This window comes from Myotis brandtii, unplaced genomic scaffold (genome assembly GCF_000412655.1).
Source record: "Myotis brandtii unplaced genomic scaffold, ASM41265v1 scaffold48, whole genome shotgun sequence".
In the NCBI taxonomy this organism is placed as follows: domain Eukaryota; kingdom Metazoa; phylum Chordata; class Mammalia; order Chiroptera; family Vespertilionidae; genus Myotis; species Myotis brandtii.
The window spans coordinates 6,508,182-6,519,083 of record NW_005368341.1 but is presented as its reverse complement, the minus strand read 5'-3'; the positions used below and the strand labels follow the sequence as shown (position 1 = coordinate 6,519,083).

Below are 10,902 nucleotides of genomic sequence, written 5' to 3'. Positions count from 1 at the left end.
GAGAACCTGTGTACGGATGGAAACTGGCCCCAAATGGCTTCCAGTTGCTTCTGTCACTCTACCCTTTTCTCTGCTGATCACTTTGTGGTTTCTGTACCCACAGAGCATTCAGGCAGTTTTAACAAAAGTAAATTTTTTTCCCCAGGGGAATTGGGTGTGGATTGTGGAGGGGGTTGCTGGGAAGGAAGTCCCCCCCAGGAGAGGGCCAGGCCACAGTCCCCAGATATTTTAGGCATCGTGAGGGACTGCATTTCCTCAGGACCCTCCCAAGGGCCCAGTGAGGAAACTGAGGCCCAGATAGGACAATGGAGTTCTGAGTGGTTGAGGCAAAACCAGACCCCCACTTCCATATCTGTCCCTTCTTCATTAGCCAAGCACTGCACAGGGACCCTGTACCAGGAGGCACTCCCTGGGACCAGGAGATAATGTGAAATACCAATGGTGCATCAAAGACAATAAAAACTAGAAAACCAAGATGGCCATATAGGTAAACACCTGTACTCACAGACTCCCACAATCACATCAAAATTACAAGTAAAATACAGAACAACCATTATCCAGAACTGCTGGAAAGCTGGCTGAATGGAAATCCTACAACCAGAGAAGTAAAGAAGAAAACACACTGAGACTGGTAGGAGGTGCGGAGGCATGGATCGAGCTGGTCTGGCACCCACATGTGCAGCTTTTTTAACTGGGAGGGAGATCTCTGCGGAGGCTGCCAGGAAGAGCCAGCCCCACACCAGCCCCCTAGCCCAGGGTCCCAGAACTGGGAAAAGAAGTCCCTACTGTCAGTAAGAACTATGGGCTATAAAAACCAGTATGGATTGGGGCTCAGTGACACAGAGACTGCTGGAGACCCAGCTGTTCCTTTTAAAAGGCCGGCACCACAAACTGAACTTACAAGGTCCTGCGTCCTCTGAGCTCCAGCACCAGAGCGAGGTTCTGGGGAACACAGACACATACGAGGAGGAACTGGATTGTCTGGCATCAGAGCAGGAACTTGGGGACAGCTTTCTCCAGATGGAGGTGCTTGCAGGGATCATTGTTCCTATGCTGGGACCTCCCCGGTCACAGGGCTGACTGGCAGCCATTTCTGTTTGCTCCACCCTTGTGATTCCCTAAGACCCTGCCTCATCCAATTTACAACCCCACCCACGCTGTGAGCAGCAGCTTTTGCATATGAATGGCCTCTCCTTGCTTAGGCTAAAATCTCTCCAACAAGCGGCAGCTGGGTTAGGGAGTTCCAAACCTATCAATAAAAGGCCCGAGACCTGGCACCAGCACCAGCCTGCCTTGCTTGACAGCTGGGCCTCATCTAGGCACTTCCAAACCTGATACAAAGAGGAGAGATCTGCAGATCTCTCTGTAGCTCCTGCTGAGTGGCCCCAAGCAGTGGCTGACTTTGCACCTCCCTGGAGACCCAAGAGCCAATGTACCCAGTGGTTAGTGTCAGACCATACCAGATTACAACATCCATAAGCGACACACTCAAGGGGCAGACACAGTGAGCACCCCACTGAAGCAAGTCCTGCTCTATAGGGGTCTCCCTGCATAGCAGCTCTTCCATTGTAGTCACAGCTAGTCCTCACAGCCAATTGGCCTGGAGGTCAATTCCTCCCAATGACACCAACAGCAATCAAGGCTCAATTACAACAAGACTGTGCTCACAGCCCACAAAGGGGTGCACCTAGAGTTCCCAGCTCAGGTGACTGGGGAGCTGAGCCACTGGGCCCTATAGGAAACCTACTACACAAGGCCACTCTACCAACTCAAGGTGACTTAGAAGACCTACCCAATACATAGAAATAAACACAGAGAAGCAGCCAAAATACAGAGACAAAGAAACTCGCCCTTCCTCACTCTCTAAAAATCAATTAAAACATATATATTTTTAAATGATCTCACTCAATACACAGAATCTTTACAAAATCAAGCTGATAAATACAGAGGTCCATTGGTTATGTTTATATGCATGCATACAAGTCCTTCGGTTGATCTCTTACTCCCCTCCCTTCTGCCCCCCAACCCTCTCTGGCCTTCCCACTGCAGTTTGACAATCAGTTTGAGGCAGCTCTGCCTCTGTATCTATTATTGTTCAAAAGTTTGTAATGGTCTTTATTATCCATGAATGAGTGAGATCATGTGGTATTTTTCCTTCATTGACTGGCTTGTTTCACTTAGCATAATGCTCTCCAGCTCCATCCATGCCGTTGCAAATTGTAAGAGTTCCTTCTTTTTTACAGCAGCATAGTATTCCATCGTGTAGATGTACCACAGTTTTCTAATCCATTCATCTACTGATGGGCACTTAGGCTGTTTCCAGATCTTAGCTATGGTGAATTGTGCTGCTATGAACATATGGGTGCATATATCCTTTCTGATTGGTGTTTCTGGTTTCTTGGGATATATTCCTAGAAGTGGGATCACTGGGTCAAATGGGAGTTCCATTTTTAGTTTTTTGAGGAAACTCCATACTGTTCTCCACAGTGGCTGCACCAGTCTGCATTCCCACCAGCAGTGCACGAGGGTATTTTGGATTTCTTCAGATAAATACCCAGAAGTTGAATTGCTTGGTCCTTATTTGCCTCTTGTTATAGCCAATTTATATACTAGTAGATACTCTGAGCTTAGAGAATGATAAGAGCTGAATGGAAGGCTTTCTATGAATAAAATTAAGATTCCCTTAGAAAGCAACTCTGGCTCTGTTCTAGCACATACAGTATGAAAACACAATTATAACCTAGAACACTGTTAAGAATATGAGTCCATTACAAAAAAAATTAAAATCTCAGTATGGTATCTACACAGCACTTAAGCAATGCAATGACCTATTAAACACAGTTATGTATCCCTAAGTTATTAAATATCTGATGTTTTATATTGGATATTTAGATATAAGTCCATTAAGTAATACATGTCTGCAAATGTTTGTGTTTTTTGTATTTTTTTGAGTAATGGATATATTTTTGAGAGTTAAGATTCTTATTTTTAGTGTAAACATATACAATACTTTTTTATAACTGCCTGGATATGCCAACCAAAAATAACTTATACATTAAAAAGATAAATTGTAACATTACTTCAATATGCATAAGCAAATCAACAAGAGTTTCACCTATTTGCAGCATTGTAGTAACAATGCAGGTATTTATTATAATTTTGGCCCTAGCTGGTGTGGCTCAGTGGATGGAGCGTCAACCTGCGGACTGAAGGGTCCCAGGTTCAATTCCGGTCAAGGGCACGTGCCTGGGTTGCGGGCTTGATCCCCAGTAGGGGGCATGCAGGAAGCAGCCAGTCAATTATTCTTTCTCATTATTAATGTTTCTATCTCTCTTTCCCTCTCCCTTCCTCTCTGAAATCAATAAAGATATATTAAAAAAAAATGTTTTTGTAGTGTAGCTTATCTTAAGGCACTTGTAATATAGAAATGACAGAAGACATAATACCTCCAAATTTCCAAATGTAGTCCTGTTATTTAGAGACAAAAGAAAAGGTTAAAATGATACAAAAGATATCCTGTATATTAAATAAGTTTTCTTTGTTCTTATAAGGGCTCAAGCATAACCAATGGACACAGACAGTGAGGGCATGTGCTGGGGGGTGGGAGTGGCTGGGGAGAGAGGTCAATGGGGGAAAAAGGAGACATATGTAATACTTTAAACAATAAAGAATTTTTAAAAAGTCACAGAGGTGGATGGCAAGGAGCACATTCAGGGGAAATAGAGTAGACTGCCTGTGAGATACATGTAGCAAACCACACAATGAAAACAAGAAAATCCTATTATAGCAGAAGCCAGTATTAAAGACAAAAAATGGAGTCACAGGAAAAGTTTAAACATCAATTAGTATTTGAAGGCTCTTTCTAAATAGTCTTGGTGTGCAGATGCATTACAGTTAATACCCACTGATCTCCCTCCTTCTCAGTGTTTAGCCTGAGATACTTGGTAATGCTGTAGGCAACTCCAGAAAGATGAAAAGTTCTCACTGGAAGGGTTTATAATTTAACTTATTTTACTTCGTTCATTCAGGAAACATATACTGGGCAGCTAAGAGTTATGAGCACTGTATTATTCATGAATATAAAAGATCCAGTCCTTGTCCTCACATCAGGGGAAACATAAAATCATTAAACTGAAAATACTTTTACATCCCAAAGGAGTGTTTTCAGATATGTAATGAACATTAGTCATCCTGTCCTGTTGACATTGGATATAAACCTGTATTTGAACTTTAGCTCTCCTCAGTTTGTAGCTACGATGTATATAAATGTGGAATAAAACAGCTGACTAAAAATAAGACAATTCTTTTATGCATTTACATAACAATTCCCACGTAGACCAAAGGGGGTTGGACTAAGTTAAATCTAAGACCTCTTCCAATTCCAAAATTCTTATACTTTGATTCTAATTCTATTGAACTAAAATCCTTTAGGAAGGCCAGGTAATAAGAATCAAGAATTAAAATGGCTACATAAATGACAAAGCCAGCAGTTGCCCAAATTTAGGTAAACTTCTAAATGTTTAGTAATTAACCTATCCCAAATGGACTTCCAGTTACTCCTGTACACTCATGCAGATTCCTGTCACATACCCTAAGGTGACTTTACTTCACCTCTCAGTGGAGAGCAGCTATGTGCGCAGCTGGTAAAACAAAATCAACTATGACAGCAACTGGTGATATTCAAAACAACTGCCCAGGGAGTCTTATAAAACACCTCCCTCTGACTGCTGACCTGCCTGCCCCAGCAGACTTACCATCTATAGATCATTACTCAAATGGTGAACTTTATGTAGGCATGCTTCTTACCAACCACCCGTGCCCATGTTCAGTGCTGCCTCCTGGCCCTTCAACAAAGCCCAACACTACACACACTACCTGCTCCTATCACCAAGCCTCCTGCACCCAGATTTCATCTCCGCTATGATCGATCACTCCAGAAAGCTCTTAACTTCCTTCCTGAAACGACAGAAACGCTCATCTGATTGTCATGAGAATAGTAATAATGGAGCAATTACTTCCAGACGCATGGGTAACATTTGTTTATACGTCTGGAGGTTGCTTTGCTTCCTAATTTTCAAGTATTATGGTGTTTATTTCATTAAATGAGTAGTAGATGCCAGAGCGACATTATGGCATCTTAGTTCACTCGTCAGACAAATACCAAGCACTTAGATTCTTCCTATTGTTCTTTGTCTAAAATGAACTCAATATTATTACTTATTTAACTACATTATTTACTTGTATTAGTATTTAACTATAGCTATTTAAAGTATCAGTTATTACCAAATTCTTTTTAAAAATATTTATTGATTTGAGAGAGAAACAGTGATTTGTTGTTCCACTTATTTATGCATTCATTGATTGATTCTCCTGTGCCCTGACCAGGTATCAAACCTGCAACCTTGGCATATTGGGATGACACTCTAACCAATGAGAGTGTCATACCTGGCCAGGGCCTACCCAACTTCTTTAAAAGCAGAATTTAATGGATAATCATCATACTTTTTCCAGATCTACTTCAATAGGGCATACTGCAGAATTCAGGAATTTCCTGAATTGGTATGTCATTTATTCCTGGCAAACCATCACCTTTGTCTTTATACAGTTCATTTTTTCCAAACTAGAAATGTACTCATTTAACTTCGTCCATCACACACAATTAAAAAGAATTTTTTAAGTGCTATTCAGCTTTTAATACGAGTCAACTACTTCATCATGGCATGATAGATAAGTTGCTTGACCTCTGGGCTTTAGTTTATGACATAAAAGGGCTGAAAGACTTCCAGAATGTCTTCCAACCTTAATATCCTTGCGTTTACAATGACATAGTACAAGTACTGAATGTCTCATTCTTAAGAAAACATTCCTAGGGAATCATTAACAGCGAGGCATATTGTTTTTTCGTTTTGTGTTTTTGCAGTTTTTTAACTTTATTCGGCAATCAGTGATTAGTTCTGATGCACATTAACTGTTTGTAGATTTTTGAAAGTGGGGACAGGTACAAAGGTGACAAATCTATAGAGCTTGGTTGGCGACTCTTCATCCTCATGATGTTTTTTGGACAACCATACCCAGATATGGTATCGGACATTCCTTATTCCTTTCGCCCAGTCAGTTTTGTTCAGCCTGGTGTCAATGCCTACATCTGGAGTTCCCATCTTCTTCAGGGCAAATTTCTAGATCTCCTTGAGTGCCGGAGGGGCACGCTTCTTTGAAACCCACTCCATGGATGCGCTTGTGAATGTTGATTGTGTGTTCTCTGGTCACTACCTCATTGATGGCAGAATGGTCCCCCTTCTTCTCACCACCCTTCTTAGCGGGAGCCATTATGCCTGGCCCAAGTTGGAAAAAAAGAGCGCGAGGTATTGTGGGAGAGGGAAGGTAGGGTTGCAAGTATAACTTCCAGGTCACCTGGACGAGGCATATTCTTTTTTAAAGATAATTTACTTTTAACAAGGAGTCTGTTTTCAATAGATATTCACTTACCATGTCTTAAAAATAGGAAAATACACCACTAGACATTCAAGTTTATACAAGTTTCCATCTTGTATACCATTTTCTTCTTGACAGAAAAATTCTAATAATGCCATGGTGATAATAGTTACGTAAAAATAATACAAGTGCAATGTCAACAATTCAGCATTACCAAGTTTTTCTGCAGGAACAAGGAATGGGCAGAATATCATTGTGAAAATGTTTATTTACTAAATAACCTTGATAAATTGGATACTTTTCAAGGAACTCCTAGAGAATGAGAGACCAAACATACTTTTAACATGCTGAAACTTAAAAAGAGACAAATGCCTGCTTTTCCTTTCACTGAAACAAGCTCTAATAAATGTACTATTCACCCACAAAATAACACTTTTATTTGGAATTCCCAGATGACTCAGCTTTATGCTGCATCAAATAATATGCCATATTTCTTCGACCCTGTTAATGATTAGGTTTTCCTTGAGAATATCACATTTTTAATTCTTCTTTTATGATATATATTATTGAGATCTTTAAAAAGAGAAAGTATGAACTGCTGTAAAAAAAGAAGGAATTCTTACCATTTGCAACAGCATGGATGAGACTAGAGAGCATTATGCTAAGCGAAATAAGCCAGTCAGAGAAAGATAAATATCACATGATCTCACTCTTTTGTGGAATATAATGAACAACATAAACTGATGAACAAAAATAGAACCAGAGACACAGAAGCATAGAACAGACTGTACAACCTTCGAGGGAAGGTGGGGGGAGGGGGTAAGAGATCAACCAAAAGACTTGTATGCATGCATATGAGCAAAAGCAATGGACACAGACAGTAGGAGGGGTGAGGGCTTGTGCTTGAGGGAGGGGGTGTCAGGAGAGAGGTCAATGGGGGGAAAAAGGAGACTCATGTAATACTTTAAACAATAAAGAATTTAAAAAAAAAGAAAGTTAGAAAACTCTTCTTGAATAATAATTACTGAGCTGCATGGATTTTTCTGTTGGCTTTATTACTTATTTATTTTTAACAAGAGAAAATGATCAAATTTAATACATACATAATGTATGGGAACACCAGATACATGAGAGCGTCAGAGACCCACATGCAAGAGAAGTTCCTCTGTTGGCTTTTTATTTAAAGCATTGATTAAATATGCTGACAAAAATAACTGAACATATTTAGTTGCCACACGTTTATTCACTGAAATGCCATGAGTTTTAGTTTCTGGAACCAGTACTTCAATTTGAATTACTTTCACTGCTATACTAACAACTTTGATCCCTAAGGACAACACTGGTAGCACTTAACGGTCTCTGTGCTGACACAATACTATCATGTATCAGGGTTATGGTGATCATCTTATTCCTTCAACCACGGGGAATTACTGGAGGAGAGGAGCAGCTGTGACTTACTCAAGTATATTTCCCAGCACTGAGCCCATGGTTTTTAAACAGTAGGTTCTTCCTAAATCCTCGTTGAATAAATAGAGCTCAAATGTTCATCATATATATTGTTTATATGTCAATGTCTTCTTATATAGATCTATTTGTATGTCTCTAAGATGAAATTTAATCTTCAAAAAGCATTTGATTCTGATTAGTGTTTTGGTTATCTTACCTATTCAATCAGCAAACTCCTGGTAACCAAATTATCACAAAAAAATTAGTTGCGCTATAAAATTGGTTAGGTTAAATATAGTAAAGCAAGCCAATGGAAATAAAGATAAGTGGATTTTTAAAAAGAAAAAGAACTTCTCATCCCATTACAAGGTAAGTTCTAGAAGTGTAGACTTGGCCTGACTTGTTTGCTGCTGTATCCCCAGCTTCTAGCAGTGTCTGGTGCATAGTAGGCCCTCAATAAATATTTGGTGAATGAATAGATTGCTGATAAACCGTATTATCCTACCTGCTTGTATATATTTAGTTCAGAACGTCAACAGAATTCATTTGTAGAGTGCAACGCTCCAATATAGGTTTATACTGAAGTCTGATTGTGGCAAAGGCTCTAGGGATTTGGGATTACCAACCGTAAAGTAAGAGTAACTTTACATCCCAGACTGATCAAGCCTTGGCTACATCACATGCAGGTAAGCAAGAATTTCAAGTCATTATCCCCACACATGTAGACAGTGCCAGTGCCAACAACAACAAGTCAGCTTTTCTGGTAAATCCATCAAAATTAAACCTTAAACTTTTGGGAAAAAAAGCTAATATGTTTATTATGCTCCTTCAAGCTTAGAGGCTTAACTATCTGTGGGAAGGGCCTATAATTATGATAAATTACTTATGACTGGAAGGCAACTTATAAAGGCATCTGCCCTTTTAAGAAACCTTTAAAGAACCAGCAACAATCCTGTGGGGCAACAATAAATCACTGGTTTGGGAGCTCAACTTTGACAACTCTACCTTGGAAGGAAAAGAATTATTGTCACCTGTCCTCGATTTCCTGACCCTGCAAATATCAGCAACCTCTGAAGTCCAGAATCCTAGTCTAGCCACACAAGTCATGGGGGCCAATGATTGCCCCAAGGCAGAGGCGGAAGAGAAGAAACGGGAAGGAAACTAACTGGAATGGAGATCTGCAGCTTGTGAGGATGACATCATCAATAATTTCCTCAAGTGTCACTGACCTTCATGGCATATGACTGATGGGCGTTTCTGACAAACTACAGGCTCATTATATTCAAGTAGCTTCTTGGTTTCAGAGCTGATGTCTGGGCTTAAGTATGATTTGTCCTATCGTACAAGTCAGGCGAACTGATGCCTTCCTTACTGGGAACTGGCTCTGAGGCAAGGGCCCACGAATCTGCCTGAACACAAATAATACTTGGACATGTGAAACACTTTTAAATGGACAAAGTGCTCTCACAGACACTATCTCAGTTTCTCCTTACGACTTGTACGAAGAAACTTCACATGTAAAGATACTTTTAGAAAACGACCCCTTGTCTTCAATTCATAAGTACAGCTTACAAGAATAGCCTGTGCTTTGTAAAAAGCAGTGTTGCACAGGGGTGCCTCCATAACACCTCTACGTCAGGACAGCATCTTGTTTACACACATGAAGATCATCCTTGATTGGACACTCTTCAGAGGTAACAAACAAAATAAAACAAATTTTAGTCCTAAAATTCTAGTGGTGGAATTCATCCTTTGGGAAACACCTAGGTGATTCTTTTAGGAAGATAACTCAGTTACATGGGACAAAATGTACCCTCGTTTTTCCCTTCATTATCGCAAAGACTCCCCAAAAGCGTTTTTGTGTCTTTTCAAGGAAGAAAACACACGAACAAAAGGTTAACGTATTGCTTTTATATGTGATCCCATCTTCCTAAAACACAGTTCTCCCAATCTCATTATCTTTTGTCCCTCTCGGGCTTTACTGGTTAAGTGGAGGTATAATGGGGTCCTTATCTTTATAGCCATTTACTACCTTATTTATGTATTTATGATTCTTTGCTGCCTTCTAGCCTGAGTCTCACTGTGTCAGGAACAAAGTGCCACACAAATCACCAGCCTGGAATAAGAGGAGACAAGTTAAAACCTCCCAGGATGAGTCTGTAGACACTTGGACTCCCTGAGTCTGTAGAGAGCTTGGTATTTCAAAGGTCAGTCTTGGGTCTCTCCACTTTGATGACTAATGTTAAATTGTTTGACTTGTTACAAAAATATTTAGCTGTCCTTATTTACATATTTTCATCCACAGTGCACACAGTAGGCACATATTTGTCGAACAGAATCCCTAGATGGATAAGAAGTCAGGAAGAAGAACCCAAGGCCCTTTTCCAACACATTATCTCGAGAGTTGAGGAAAGGTAAAAGCACACCCTAGTTTGTAGATGTTTCTGAGCATTCCTTTCTGACTTGAAACTATTCATCTGTTTAGAAAATAAAAAGAGAACACACCACACAGTGTCAACCACACAATGGGGAAATTCCAGGATCACCAAGAAAACACCCTTATCCTAAGGCACACACACACTTTACTACTGGTTCCACACAGGAGACTTCAAGAACTTTTGTCTCCCCTACCCACTGCATAACCCTCCAGAAAAGGCAAAGGCAGAATTTAGAATTTAGAATCTAAGGTTCCGTATCTTGGACTCATATCTACCCCGTTGGAGAAGTAGTCCAAAGACTATGTTGGCCCAGAGACATAAAATAATAGACAGGCAATATTTTTAGAATATTTAAAAGAACACTGTTGGAAAATGGGCATCAGCACTTTAGTCCTTAGACCATCGAGACTACTACTTATCATTATCTCTTTAATAAAGAGAAACCCTGGGTGTGATTGGTAAAAACATTGTTTCTGCATTTTTTAACCTTATTTATACCAGTATAAAGTTCTCTTCCTTCAAATTATCACTGCGTCCTGCTACCTCTCACTTACACTCAGTCTCTCAAAAATTCCCCAAAGCCCAG

General features: G+C 40.1%; 1 protein-coding gene, 1 long non-coding RNA gene and 1 pseudogene across 2 annotated transcripts in view; all 3 read right to left on the bottom strand.

Annotated features, from left to right (window-relative positions):
• LOC106727778 overlaps window positions 1–5,671 on the bottom strand; it is a 28,559-nt gene extending 22,888 nt beyond the window's left edge. The window contains exons 1-2 of the long non-coding RNA XR_001364026.1: window positions 5,658–5,671; window positions 4,755–4,757 (exon numbers count right to left, since the gene is read on the bottom strand). This is a non-coding gene — a long non-coding RNA (uncharacterized LOC106727778). The remainder of the gene's footprint in view (window positions 1–4,754; window positions 4,758–5,657) is intronic.
• CDK6 (cyclin-dependent kinase 6) overlaps window positions 1–10,902 on the bottom strand; it is a 202,238-nt gene that overhangs the window by 190,768 nt on the left and 568 nt on the right. The gene's annotated exons all lie outside the window — the stretch shown is intronic.
• LOC106727777 lies at window positions 5,670–6,743 on the bottom strand (annotated as a pseudogene).